Source organism: Acanthopagrus latus, chromosome 22 (assembly GCF_904848185.1).
Source record: "Acanthopagrus latus isolate v.2019 chromosome 22, fAcaLat1.1, whole genome shotgun sequence".
Taxonomy (NCBI): domain Eukaryota; kingdom Metazoa; phylum Chordata; class Actinopteri; order Spariformes; family Sparidae; genus Acanthopagrus; species Acanthopagrus latus.
This window is the reverse complement of record NC_051060.1, coordinates 14,077,793-14,092,792: the sequence shown is the minus strand read 5'-3', so window position 1 is coordinate 14,092,792 and position 15,000 is coordinate 14,077,793.

Genomic DNA, 15,000 nt, shown 5'->3' with positions numbered 1-15,000 from the left:
TTGGTGCTTAATGGGTGGGGGTAGCTGGTTATACAGTGAGCAGTATACTAGTATACAGTTGCATATATGGAGTAAAGTACAAGTACCTAACATCTGTTCTTTAAAACAGTGCTTCAGTAAATCCACTGTACTCACTTTGGTGAGAACACCTCCGTAACTTAAGCAGGACTTTGAATGCAAGGCTTTGACTCTCACTCTCGGCTCTCTTCGAAACAGGACTCACACCTGCTGTGTTACATTTGGAGAGGCATATTGCACACATTTGCAAAACCAATCATCATTTGAATCATTTGAGACCGCATATTAATCCAATTACCCTGTGGACTTGTAAGAATTATTCTCGTAACATTTATAAATTGAGATAAAACATCTGTCACGGGGGAGAAGATTTTTATATTTCATGCCTTAATCCACTTATGAAGCTCAGATTTCACTGTGCTGTTTGAACTCAAGTTATAGTCCATCTGTGTAATGTGACTGATTGAAAAAAAAAAAAGAGGAAAAACTTGTGATCATAAGTGGGTCAGTGCCTCAATAAACCAGGTGGAAAATATTTTGCGAATGAGACTTTATGGAATGGAGAAGTTTATTTTGCATTTTTTGCCAATTACACATTACTCCAGTTATGAGATTTTACGATTAATTTTCCCCCATGAGATTGATTACTTTTCCTCAGGAGCCTAACAGCAGAACCAGTGTTGCCCTTGTCTGACAGTGATTACAACAGTCAGCTTTGAGTCGGTGAATGAAATTGATGGCATCCAGTAGCAGCCAGGCTACTTGTTTTCAACACATACTGCAAAACTCTTGACACGCAGCAAAACGTATCACTCTTATTAATCCCCATCAGCCCTCCCGGAATGGAACAAAATCTTTACACGCAAGAGCCGAGAGACTTTATCATTGTGCTGTACATTTGTCACTGCAACACCTAATTATTGACTGATATTCAAGCCAAAAAGGGCATTACATTTGTTCTCAGTACAATAAATAAAGACGTAGAAAACTTGTAATCCTGGAAATCTATGGAAAATTACACTTAAAGGCCTGTCCAAGTCCAGCCCAGAGTAACCTCAAAGCTGTTATTGAACCTTTTGGATCACAGGCATGGTTTGGGGCTCTTTGGAAGGTGAAAAAAATGACCCATTGTATGACCTCAAAATACCCCTGGTTGAGAGAAACAGGGGCAAAAACTTTACACCAACTTTGTGTATATACAATGGTCAAAACCAAGTGCTTTGATGGAAAAAACAGCCTATTCAATGAGCAAAGCACATAATACTACAGAAACTTGCATAATTTCCAAGTTCATGTCTTTAAAAACCTGCAATAAACTATATATTACTGGATTTAAGAGCTCAGTGGCTCCATCATGCATCAGTCATCTGGAGACTGGAGTGTAAGTGGCTCAGGAGAGAGAAGAAAGAAGAGTGAGTTGGTTACCTGTTTACATGATTAATGATTTGCTGTTGTAGGCTCTAGGACGGGCATAGATACTCCTATACTATCAATCTTCTTACAGATGAAATTATGCAAAAATATCAGCGATCACAGTTTGTTTTTTCTATCTTGTCACATTTAATCATGGCATACTGTGTTTTGACTGAGTATGTGGCTAAGAGAGGACAGTTTGATGCATTACTGAAACATCCAACACTTTACTGGTGTGCTGGCAAAACTTTGCAAATGCTAGTTTGTTAGCTTGTTTGTTAACCTGTTTGTTTGTTGATTGTGCCTCGCAGATGTGGTCCTATTTGAAACTTTACGAATTAGAATCAAAGCTTTTCTAATGATGCATGCGATGACTTTGCTGTACACTTAAACTGAGCCGTTTGCCTATTAGCCTACTTGTGTTTGTTAAGTTTGGCAAACTAGCCGGACAGCCCCTTAAACTGTGCGGAGTAGCAAAGGTCTAACCTGCAGTCTCTTATCTGAGCAGCACATGCAGTAGTTTGTTGAGGTTGGCTCCGATGTGCTCCGGTAGTGAGATTTAAAAGACATCAAATGCAGAGGGAGTGCTCAGAGGGCATGAAATATTTCCCTGGGCGTTGATGGGAAGATAATGATTGTTTTTGGAGTAATAGCTGACCAATTTGTCAACACCGTGTAGAGGGTGGTTGTCACATTTCAAGCATATTTTCCAGGTACACTGTGTGTGGATGAAAGCCTCTGCTGCCATGTGGTGTCAGTGAGTGATGAGTCACTCCAAAAGTCCCAAAATATTTTCGTTGGCTGCAGGCTGCGGTACCATTTGACCCGAGCAGAGAATAATGATATGTAATGCAAAGTACCACGGGGAACCTCGTCCTGCTCAGAGATTTACGATGGACATACACAAACATAAGATGCTTCGTGCTTGAGAGGAACAAAAGAAGATAGTTTAAAAAAAGAGAAACGAAAGTTAAAATATGAGACAGAAGGACAAACACACTTGATGAACACATGTACATAAAGGCTACCACATCTGCTACAGATGTTAGAGAGGATCAAGTCATCGGGCCCTTTTCTACTTTCGACTCATATGTGTGCGTGTGTGTCCCAGTCTGAAAAAAATGATGACTTCTGTCAGGGGGGAAAGAAAAATAGATAAACTATAACCAATACAATGAGAGGACGCAGAGCTGCAAGCAGGAAAACAGGAACGCGGTCCAAGTCTTTAACTCCTGCTTCCCCCAAGGCGTTGCTTTCTTGGAAAGACCTGAAACACATGCAGCATTCAGAGCATGTGATGCTCAAACTCCCTAATTGGGGCATTTTAACAGCATTTTTCATCATGATAAAATAAAAACCAGTGCTTCAAACAAGAGCTCTGATCTTGTGAAACTTAAACCAATCCTCATGAAAAATGATTTTGATTGTTACATACAATCCTGGCGAAAGAGGCTTTTGTTTTCGGTACGTGCAGGTCATCTTATTTCGTTTTGATCGACTAACCCCCAGAGAAAATGTCTCTCTGTTATGGTATGCTTCTCCACATCTAGCTTGGCTACTTCTGGACTGTGCCTGTTGGTGATTTTCTGCTTTGAGTGATGTAGTGGGAGATATTTGAAATTATGGGGGGGGGATGAGGAGTGATAAAGAGAGGCAGCTGCACAAAACTAAACTCAACCAGACAATGATATCATTTGTAGAACATTTAACCTATAGCTTCAACTAGCTGCTCTGGCTTGGCCCCCCACAAAAAAAAACTAGAACATAGAGTGTTTTCTCAGCATAGACTTTGATGTAGGGAAGTGGTTAGCTTTCTAGCAGGGGTTTTTAATGATGTCAACATTTAACTCAACACAGCCTGCTCATAAAGTCCTCAGATAATTAAAAATGAACGAGGAGCTAACAGAAAACTGGCCACAATGTCGCAAAAGAGTCGAACGGTTGCAATCTGCACAAGATAGAATTCGGTTGTCATCGCTTCGTGCTTTTCCCGCAAGTGGAAGTCAAAATGTCCGCTGTAAAAAACGGCTCATTGCTAGCGACGGCAGACATTTGGACGGTCAGACTGAGCGAAAGCTGCCCTGAAGGATCTGCATCTTCCAGCAGGCCAGGCAAGTTTCAATCGCATCTGCCAATGATAGACATCCATACATTTAGCAGCAAGTAGCATGTCAGCTGAGCGGTCACTGCCAGTTAGGTAAACGCACTGATACAAAACTATTGATTAAAGGGAAGGAATTATTGTACTCTACACTTAAACCGGCCCCTGTTTGGCTTAAATTACTGTAGCTCCAAGAGGAGTGTATTGAGCCACATTCTTTATTTCTAAGTTCTCTGAACATATTACTGTTTTCTGCGCATGATAAAAGCATGAAATTCATTTTCCCACATTTACAAAAACTCTCCTGAAAAAGCTGGTCATCAGAGTACTTGATTATGGCTGCGGCTCTGCTCCTCAGGGAATCTTAACTGATGAGAGAATATTTAATGCAACATTCACATCATATATGCAATCCTTTAAGTGGAGTCTGCCCTCATCAGCCTGGGTGGTCCCGGCTGGTCCTCCGCACCAAAGGAATAGACAAGAGCTGGCTCACAAAATGTAGAATCCCCCGATGTTGTCGGGGGTTTTTTTGCTTTTCATTAAGAATTTACTTTGTCATTCTTCAGCATCGAGCTTGGGATCAAGCGTTGGATCGCGATTGGCTGCGTCTGTTTTGATCGAGGAGTGCAGCCAAAGGGTGATTTGAGAAAGACAGAGGGAGAGATTCGTCACCATCACCAAATCAAACACCGTGTACACATGCACACAAACACGCGCAAACACACACACATGAACCCTGCCTTTAAAACGGGTCCAAAGATGTTGAAATTTCACATATTTTCATCCAAGCTAACACCATGACATCCAGCCGCAATGACACGGCTCTAAAACATCACATGTCAGCTATTTTTCAGCGTGTGTGAGATTGTCTGTAATAGTTTTCAGTCTGTGCACAGAGCAAACTGCAGATCCTTCATATAATAAAAAAAAAAAAAAGGCAAAAGGCCACGGTTGCTTGATTGAGTCCAGGCCCAGCTGACTTTCCACACGAGGATCTTACGTTATAAATTCAGCTACTTTTAAAGGCCAGTAATCTCCTCCTGGATTTATTGTAGTTATTTCGAAAAGGCTAATTTCCATACATTCAAATATTGCACAAAATTGCCTAATTACAGGAACATTAAAAACTCATAACTAAAAATGTGTAGCTGTGAAAGAATGCAGGTCTTCTTAACTGTTTTCCATGCTGCTTTTTTTTTTTTTTTTCTTTTTTTGTTTCTTTTTGATAGAAGTGGGTCACGCTATTTGGGCTGGAAAAAGTTAGACTTCATTCTGGAGAGCTGAAATCATCGCAAGGAGAATCAGTTGGAGGCCGAAAAGAGAGAAAAAAAAAAACAAATTGTGAGAAACAGTCACAATCAGGAATATTACAAGCAATGTCGGGTTGTATTCCTGCTGTTTGTGCACAGAAACATATAGGTCAGTGATACTTGATGGACTGTGAATGTGTTGTCTGTTTGTTGGACCCGTTTTCCTGCATCCCCTTCTCCCCTCTTTGACAATGTTCTCCCACTGATGAAGTTTTTGTTGTAATTGTAAAAAAAAAAAAAAAAAAGATGTTGAAATGCACTCGCTACTGATTAAATCATTCAATCAGTCTACTTCCTGTTCACCTGTGTTCCGTTTCCCTCCTGCGTTCCTGTGGTCCCGCCCACACCTGTCTCACATCAGCCTCATCAGCAGCGCATGGCTCCCAGCCCCTCCAACTTCATCCCATCTCCTTATTAGTTCAGTTTGTATTCAAGCCTGTGTTGTTCTCTCCCTCTTTGTTGTTATCACACCGTTCCTGTTGTCAGTCCTGTTTTTCATCTATGTGCTCCCTCCCTGTGTTCCTTGTGGTTTCCCAGTTTGTCCCTTCGTTCTTGCATGACTTTTAAATTTCCCTTAGCCTGCCTGTCTGTTGCCAGTTTTTGTCCCCTGCCATTTTATTGTTTGCACTTTTGGACTTTTGGATTTTGTACCTCAGCTCGTTAAAGCTACCTCGTTTTTTCTTTACGATTTGCCTCCCTGAGGGTCTCGCATTCGGGTCCTTTCTGTGGCACTGCGACAGATTGTTTATGAAACCCAATCTGCACACGCAAGCCACATGCAACATACAATTTCGACCCATTTGTCAGCACAACCTGGCAACCCGCAGGCACTTGGGGCCTGTGCGCAGCTGCTCTCGCCGTTGTCGAAATGTCGGGGAGTTGTGTCAAACAGTGATTTTCTGCCAAAAACTGATTGTATCGGCCAGTTTATTCACGTCAACAGTTGCTTTTATCTGTATCAAACAGCCGAAATGACTTCACGTCTGTGGTAATAGCGATGGTATGCCTTTATGAAACTTTAATGCTTCTTGTGACCGAATAATCGCAGTTGTGTCCAAAGAAGTGTATACCGTAATCAAGCATGAATTTAAAATAACATTTTGAAAAAAGTATTTATGGTGGACGATATCCTTTCGGCATGGCGTTCCACCTCAGAAAAAAAAGAGAACTCTGGGAGCTATCTGGGCCTTTAGCTGCTAAATGCTCCACAGTCTTCTCCAACTAGTTGCTTACTTTATCTGCCTGCAGTTCGGAGCTTGACGAGTAGCGCACTGTGAGTTTACGAGCGCTTTCTTTCGCCGAAAGTGCTGGATTCCGATGCCGATGAGAGCAGTGAGAGTGAACCAAAGCGCTAACTTGTGGGCTGTGAAACCAAAACAATGCGCTGGAAGGCATCAAAACGTTCTGAATGGCTGAGGGGAACTACATAGCGAGAGGGTGGCGACTCTCCATGGGTTGGCCTAATAACAGCTCTCTCACATTATTCACTGCTTTGTTATTTTATCCTAAAATTATTGATTAGAGCCACCGCAGAGCAATGATCCTATGAAAGTGATTTAAAGCTGCACTGGGAATATTGCAGGACATTACATAACACGCGTTGGGGAAGTTTTCTGTGGGATCGAGAACAAACAGACAGCTGAATTAAAATGTTTCAGGGTTGAGGTTTCCCTTTTTGTGAGTAAAAGGGGGCTTTTATTTGTCTGCGATGGCTGATTTAGGTGCATAATTCACTGTTTAGTCATTGAGTTTGGTCACAGGACCTGTTCCGGCACGGACCAGCTGGAGACGCTCCAGTTCAAAAGAGTAGACTCAGCAAATTCAGTTTCAGCGAAGCTACGAGAGTCTGCAGAACAAAAACAGCACCAGCAGAACAATCATTCATGGCCTGTTTTATTGATTCAAAATGTAGTATGTGGTTAGCAGATCACCGGCATGTATTCAAAAGCTTTCATTTCTTCCTGTATGCTGTATTTTTTCTCTTACAGTCCAGATAAAACATGTTAAAGAGTTCAATTTCTGGTAGAATATTTATGTGTCGAGTCCAAACATCAGCTGTCTCGCTGATAACGAAATGGATTCTGTCACTCTCTGCTGCTGCTTTTGGTTTAATACTACTCATGATGGACACGGAGGTTATAAGGTCCTCAGAAAATACAGTCCTGAGGTTTCAGCTCCTGTAAGCATATATATATAAAATGTTACATGTATTGGAAGAGAAACCGAACTGGCAGGAGAGAGGTATATGCAGAGATTCAAGGGGGAATATCGTTTATCCTTGGCAGTATCGGTTGGAAATGACATGACCGGATAGCACAAACAGGAGCCATAAACAACCGAGTGGACAGAGAAAGTGTCCCGTCCCGTCTTCTGATAAAAAAAAAAAAAAAAAAAAGATTATGAAATAAAAGATCTGGGAGTTCTCAAATGCTCAGAGACATAATATTTACCGAACTCCAGGATGACATAACAGGCAGTCTGCAGTGACAGAGACTTGGTTGTTTTGCTCTCAGTTCACTGTTCTTTTAACGGGGTTTGGATGAAAAGTTGAAGCTGTTTTCTATTTTTTTTTTTTTTTTTTTTTTGCTCGCTGCTCTGAGCTCATTGTAAAAAGTCAGTTATGAACTCAGCCTGCTGAGCCTCTGCAATTATATCATTCTTTTGGCACGCGCAAAGGTCATAAACCTCACAAACTCTGTGGGGGGAATTGAGAGGTCAGCCTAAAGGAGTCTAAAAACATCATTATTGTCATTTCAGATTATCAGTGGTTAGACATGTTATCTTTCTCTTAAAGAAAAAGTGAACGTCTGCCCCAATGTCTTATTTCCTATAGCAGGAGGTGCAGGAGGGAGGGGAACGGCATGGTGACGGGGGGCTTAGAAATCGGAGACGCACTATTCGTGTCATGAAATGCTGTGGAAGTCTTTAAAACTCAGCTCCCGTTGCCCAGGAAATGTCGCCAACATTCATTCAGCGTGCCTGCTTTGAAAAAAGTACACACACACTCTGATATAAAAGACCTGTTGTTTTCAGACACACACACACTCACACACACGCACAAAGCACGCCCCAAATAAAGGCAGTAATTCAAGGAAAACGAATTTCCAGGTAATCAGGTCAAGCTGAGCGAGAGCGCCGCAGCATATCCCAATTCTGTCAACGGCTAAACTCATTTATTGACGTGGATGTCTAAAATTACTTAACGGGATGGAAACAGACCTGGAAAAGCGGAGGAGATTTCAGACGTCGTTAACTCCGGGAGAGTGGGGTATTTTCTTACACTTAAGCCCTGACGCTGATTGCTACTGACCTTCCTCTGTGGCTGTGTGAGGTCTGAGGGTGCGCCGAGCTTCTCCCAGGGGCCATTATCTGCACCGGCATGCGCGCCGCTCGTAAACAACCGCACTTGTGTCAACACACAGCACACATGCGCACCTTCATGACACTTCATCTTCCTGCTCGATTATTTGAGTAAATCCTCCCTGATCCGCTGGCTCCGAGATAATGCTCTCTTTAATTGGCCCATAAACCACAAAGATGGGATTTGGACTCATGGGTTATTGTTCCCGTGGCTTTGGCTTGTTGGATAACCAAACCACCATGACATTCTATCTCATATGGTCAGCTAAGACAGAACGGATAAAAAGGCAGTGGAAGAAAATGCCCTTTTGGATGACCATAAGGTGGATAAAACATGATCAAGTGTCCTCTAGGGTGTCCCTCCAGGGGGGAAAACGTCATTAAGTGCAGTCTAGGGTGCCCTCTTTTGCTCCTCACCGGCCTGATTTTCCCTCCACACCTGCACCGCATCTCCTTCCTCAGTCTAGCACTGCTCCCAGTGTTTTTTTCCCCCTGGCCTGTTCCTCCTGTTTTACCACACGTCGCCCTCACCTGTGTTTCTCCTCCTCTCTCCATCTGTACCTTGATATCTTAGTTTGTATTTGAATCAAGTCTTTAGTTCTGTCTTTGTTGAGTCATCTGTGGTGTTTCCCCCCGATGGTGCAGTTGTGTTTGTCCGTTCCTGCGGTGATCTTGAATAAAACTTCACCCTGCCTGCCGTCTCTGCTCCAGCGTGGCAAATCACGCTCGACGGCCGGAAACTCTCAACAAAATATGTTACACTATGTTAGTTGAAGCAACATTATTTTCAGAATCATGTCCGTCCAGTGGGTACTTTGATCAGTGCTCATGTATGTCACCCTGGTGAAGAGGAGGCTGTGTGGAGCCACTTTGTCCTCCTGGATCCACATATATTCACATATTTTTAACAATTACTTGTTTGCTGAAGTTTCTTCTCTTTTTACCTGCTTAAGGTTTACTTTGGGTAAGTTTTTCCTTATCTGAATCAAGAGTCTCAGGACAGAGATTTATGGTATCTGAGAGCGTGGCACCAGTGGCACACCCAAGATAAAACAACGGTAACTGTATAGATAATTGTACAGAATTTTTATGCAACATAAGAGGGCTTAGATATAAAAGTGTTTCCCCATAAGGTGGGTTTAAAAACAAGTGTATTTTTGTGAGTGAAAGTTGAGCCAACATCAGACTAGGTTTACATCCACATTTCTGATACTGCACTCATCTGGCACTGTGCTCCTGATCTTGGGCACGGCCACAAACCTTTGGATTAAAGCTCATTAAATCACCTCCACTGCTCTTGTCAAATGCCAAGTTGCTCAAATGTTCTATTACTTCATTATTATCCTCCACCTCTGCAGCAGATACAAATACCTCATCGGAAAAGTCCATGCCAGTGGCAGCCGAGGCCAAGAGCGGCTCTCCCTGATAATCAAAACACAACGCTGGCAGGGGGAGCAACCTTTGACAAGTTTATTGTTTTGGAAGTCATTTTTCTCCATGTTAACTCACCAAAACAGTGGACTCCATTGTTGGGTTCAAAGACATGATATCATCTTAATCAGCAAGGTTAATATTTACGCTGCCCGAACATGACTTTATCCCTCCAAAACACTTCACCATCTCATTATGATTGTGTGCAAAAGGAGGCGGGGGCAGATGTGTCAGGGAAAGCTACTGTACTGCTTATTTTAGTCTTTACACATTCACACCAGGGAGACAAACATCGTCAGTTATGTAGTTCAACATTTTGGAAAAATGTTCCCTTTCTTGCTAAGAGTTTGACAGCACTATCATATATATTCGTTAGGCTAAGTAGCCTATGATGCGAGAGCCAGGGGATGGTAAGCTTAGCTTAACATAAAGTCTGGAAGAATAGGGAAAACAGCTGGCCTGGAACACAGCAGAACGATATTTGATACACTTGTCAGAGGACAAATGGCCGCCATTGTATATGCACAAATCTGAGGTCAGAGATTCAAACACAAGAATAATTTGGTTTCCTTGTTCCTCCTCAGATGAGAAAGATAATGAGACATTGTTCCAGGCAGCTCTCCCTTCCTCTGCTGTGATCATTGTTCAGAAATCCCCACTGAGTTGGTAGAAGCCAACACTTTAAAGTGCTAGACTTACCAAAAGATATCATTTTTTTATGCCAATGATTTAAAAAAAAAAAAAAAAAAAAAAAAAAAGCACAAGGCTGTTTTGGTGCGTCGCTGCAGGTGTCGATGAGAAGATAAAATGAAAAAAACGAGAAATTCAGTTTGAAGGCTGATCGGACGCCAAGACACTGCTTCACTCCTCTGATGATGGATTTTGCTGCTCTGGAAAGTTTGGAGGCAATTATCATCTTCTGGACACAGTATGACTGAAATAACAGTAGAATAAATCCCTTCACACCTTTTACGTAGTCAGAATTGGTCGCCGCTTTCCACCTGCTGGCCAAAGAGCCTTCTCTTTTTACCTCTGCGGGACATTCCGCCCCGCTGCACCAACACAGCTGTCTGAATGAGGAGGTTGTCTTTCGTTTAAAGCAGTAGTAATGACTCATGTCTAAGCTAAGGACTGTAGCCCACTGTGAAACCGGTGCTAAAACTTTCACAACTATCACATTAAGTAATTTGACGGGATATTCAAACTCGAAACTTTGAATTTTGTGCGCGGTATGACAGCGTGGAGTCGACAGAATAGGCTGAATTGTAAACACACAATAAAATGAGGCACGGCTGGCAGTTGCATAACATAAAGCAGACATGTCTCTGCATGCGAGCATGGTATGGAAACTGTTTTGGTTTATTATGTCTCTCTCTGTCTCTCTCCCTCTCTCTCAGCTCATTTATTGACCTGAGAAAATCTGACGAGTTGACTTTATTCCTCTTCGCCCGTGTGCCAGATGAAGGTGGAATATGTGCGTTATGTTTTTGGAATTCATCCCCACATGTGTCCTCTGTCATCCGTCAAAGTCGATCAGCCTCGGCCCCGACGTCGGAGGGGGAAAAAACAGTTGTTCCGTATGATTATTAGTGTTTGTTTGAACCTGCGAGGAAAAAACCACACAGGTGGACCAGGACAGCTCGGATGGTGAGTGAGTCAACCCCCCAAAAGGCGCGTTAAGCCGACCCTGACGTGTCGAAGCTTGTCCGTGTGTGTCCATGCCAACTTAAAGCAAATGTTAAAAAGTGTTTGTCAAATTGTGACCACCTCTAGCCTTGATCCTGTTGAAATCTACTTTTTTTTTTTTTTTTTTCTCTGACACATGCATCAGTTTTCCATGACTCTTTTATGCTCTCTCCCACCCTGTCTGACTTCTCCGGGGTCGTAAATGTTACGCCCTTCTGCCAGCGGCCGAGGGAACAGACAGACAACAACACATAAAAACAATCTGGATAACAGAGAGACGTAACCGGTCTGGTCCTTGGGCTCATGATCGACGTTGTTACTGATCAATTAACTGCCATTTGAAAGCACTTTGGGTACACGATTTATTTATACAGAGAGGGACGCTAGCAGATGTGGAATAAACAGAAACACAAGCTCTTCCGTGTGTGTGCGAGGCACATGCTGCTCACACGCCTGCGAGCAGAGCAAACACAAGCAGCGGGACACAAGTGCGATGCATGAGCACAAACATGTTTACAATCGACCCGGCGAGCGGAGGCGATGCTCGGCCCAAACACACCATGGTAGTCTCATGTCTTTTGAATCTGAATCTGGGGATTGGAGATATGCTTTGCTCTACGCCCTTCTTGGCAAATGGGCGACACCACTAAATCTGGATTTAAAAAAAGAAATATTAAAAAAAAATATCACATCTTGAAAAGCCATCTCGTGTGAAGGGGTCATACATGGAAATATTCTGTACGCAATTTCCCCAGTGACGCTTCCAAGGCAATATTTTACTTAATCTATTATTAATCACTCTGCATTAAAAAACATCCTAGACGAGGGAGCCAGGAGATGTTGTGAAAGAGCCGGCCCGACTCTTCTCTGGCTGATTGGCCCAGTCCCACGGCTCTGGATGGAAAAGTCTCATCACAACGGGAGCTGCCTGGGTCGGCTGGCTGGCCAGCTGAGGCGAGACGGCGGCCAACAAAACGGAAGCACACGGAGGGGACGAGGGGAGAACAACGTAGGATGTTTATGGAGGTCGAGGGTGCGACCTCACAGTGCGAGGTCTCATGCTGTACGTATATGTCTGAATGTTTTCATTGACAGCGGGGAAGGCAACTCCAGCAGTGCTCAACATTCTTATGGTAACATTGGATCAAAAGACTCAGTGTGACATTATATGGGTGACAAAACAACAGCGAATTATCACCTGACCCTGTGAATTCTCTGGGCCCGACAGAGCATGTGTCTGTCATCTCACTGTTTTGTCTTTATAGACTCAGTTTTACTGTTTGGGTTCACTCTCACCTCTTCTAACCTCGACGCTCAGCAAAAAGAAGTTCAACAAAACCACTTTGAACTACCTGCCCAGCACCAAACGGCAAATTTAGAGACTATTTGATGGACGTTTGACAGATGATGAGCCAGATGTTTCTCTCAGAAGACAGTAGAAAACCAAAAACAGAGCAGAGGGGTGTGAATACTGGACTTAAGAATATCGGGATGGCAGATACTACAAATGAGTGCTAATGTTTCCAGTGTCTACTAGATGTGTTCAAGACAGTTAAAGTATTTATAGCTTCATGAGGTAATATTTTTTGGTGATGTATTTACTAAAGCATTCATGGAAAAAACAATGGAAAATAAGGAAACAAAAATGTCTCCACGCGGCTTGTTTAGTGTAATCCAAGTCTACCAAATACCCGGGGCGCGCAATATTGCTTGAAGCAATGCTAAAATGCTAAGCTGCGGTGGAGATTCTGGCTCACCAAATAATGTAACAATCCTCATCTATTTCACTTTTCTGGGGGAATGCTGCGACACTGTTTTGCTGTGAAGCTCCTGAAAAGTTTCGTGGGCTGAGAAACTTTGCAAGACTTTCCATCGGCGTTGGGGTGAGTAGATGATGACTGAATTTTCCTTTTTGAGTGAACTTGTCCTTTAAAGTTTCAGACAAATCCTGCTGATGTTCGTGAACACTTGACTTTTCTTCCACTGCCCCCTGGTCAGATTAAATGCCGCAGCAGCGACATACCTCCACATCTACAAGCTACACTGGCACAGATGTTGGTTCAGAAACTCTTGAACCCCAGGCAAAGAATTCAGATGACTTTACTGACCGGGTTTGCTCTCAACTCCACGTACTGTGGACCAGAATCATTTTTGAAATGTATGATCTTTGTGAATACGCTGACCTTTCACCTCGCGTCATCACCTGGTTCTTCTGCCCACAGTCTTTTGGCAGCTTTAGCCATCTAACAGTCCAAACGAAAAGCATTACAGCCTCAAAGAGAAGCTTGCTCGGCTCCTGCTGAAATTAAGCCGGGGTGACAGAGTAATTATTTTGTCATTACCGTCTGAAGTGGAGCAACTGGAGCGGGGACGAGGTCTGCCTTGTGCTGCTAATTATGCATTAAATAGCCGAGCTGTTGTGTTGACAATGAGCAGCTCTTCCACAGCTGGGGAGTTACTATTGTGCGGATGTTTATAAGGACCGTCAAATCGAATGCATCGCTGAGCATGATTAGTTTTGTGTGTGTGTGCGTGCGTGTGTGTGTGAAAGTGTCTCTTCATTCAAATGCATCTGAATGGATGAAGATGTGTTTACCATGTAGATTCAGTCATCAACGATATGTTCACATGTGTTGATCATAACCCCTGCAGACTGCCGAGGCCCCGCATTGTGCCCCAGTTGGTAAAAAAAAAAAAGTGCTGCAGATGTGTGTGGATGAGGTCACTCACGTGCAGCCTTAAAGACTTACACTGATGCCGAATGGCCTCACATGGATGGAGAAGCAGAACAGGGAGGAGGGGGGAGAGGAGAGAAACAGACAGCATGTGTCTCGGGCCAGAGACTGAATTACTTGTTAGCTAAATCTGTCCCGCCTTAATGAGACATTGTCATCAAAGTGGAAGATTTCAGCTCGCAGGAAATGAGGGATGTCCTGGAAATTTGTCTCTCAAACACTGACATTAATCAGCATGTTTGCTTTGAATCGGGCGACGGATGCGGAGAAGACACTTTATCCAGAATCGTGAAAGGAGAAGTGGAAGGACGAGAGGAGGAACAGGCCGAGACTTGGAGTAAAATAAATGTGGTGGGAGTTAAATGAACAAGAGGAATCAGTGCAGCCAAAGAGGCTGTATCAAGAGAGGGAATGGCAGTGAAAAAAGAGGGTGAGTGTGAAATTAGCTGGGACAGCAGGAAGAATGCTTTGAGGCCTTTTTTTTTTTTTTTCTTAGACTTCCTACCAGACTACTGGTTGGACTGCCAATAATGCATCTGTTTCCGAACACAGCAGTGACTATGGAAAAACCCCTGGCAGGAAGAATCTCCAATCGCACAAACACACACATCAGGACACAAACACTTTCAATCTACCTTCACTGTATCTATACTTAGATCTCTTCTTTAATTTACTCTAACATTGACCTTTGCCCCCTCCAGGCTTGCCCCTTTATGTCAGTTAGTTTTATCTCTACCTCATCTGACGCCACATCCTCTCTGGCCTCCAGTACCATTATTCCTTCCTTACCCACAAGCTACCAACACTTCACGCCACATTTGAGGGTTTTAACCATGTTGGTTCTTGTTACAAAGCTGCAGTCTAGACTTATTAACAAACGCTGGACCCTCTGCTCTGTTATTAAGTCACCATTTCAAACTGGATTCAGACCTGCGAGGGCCTA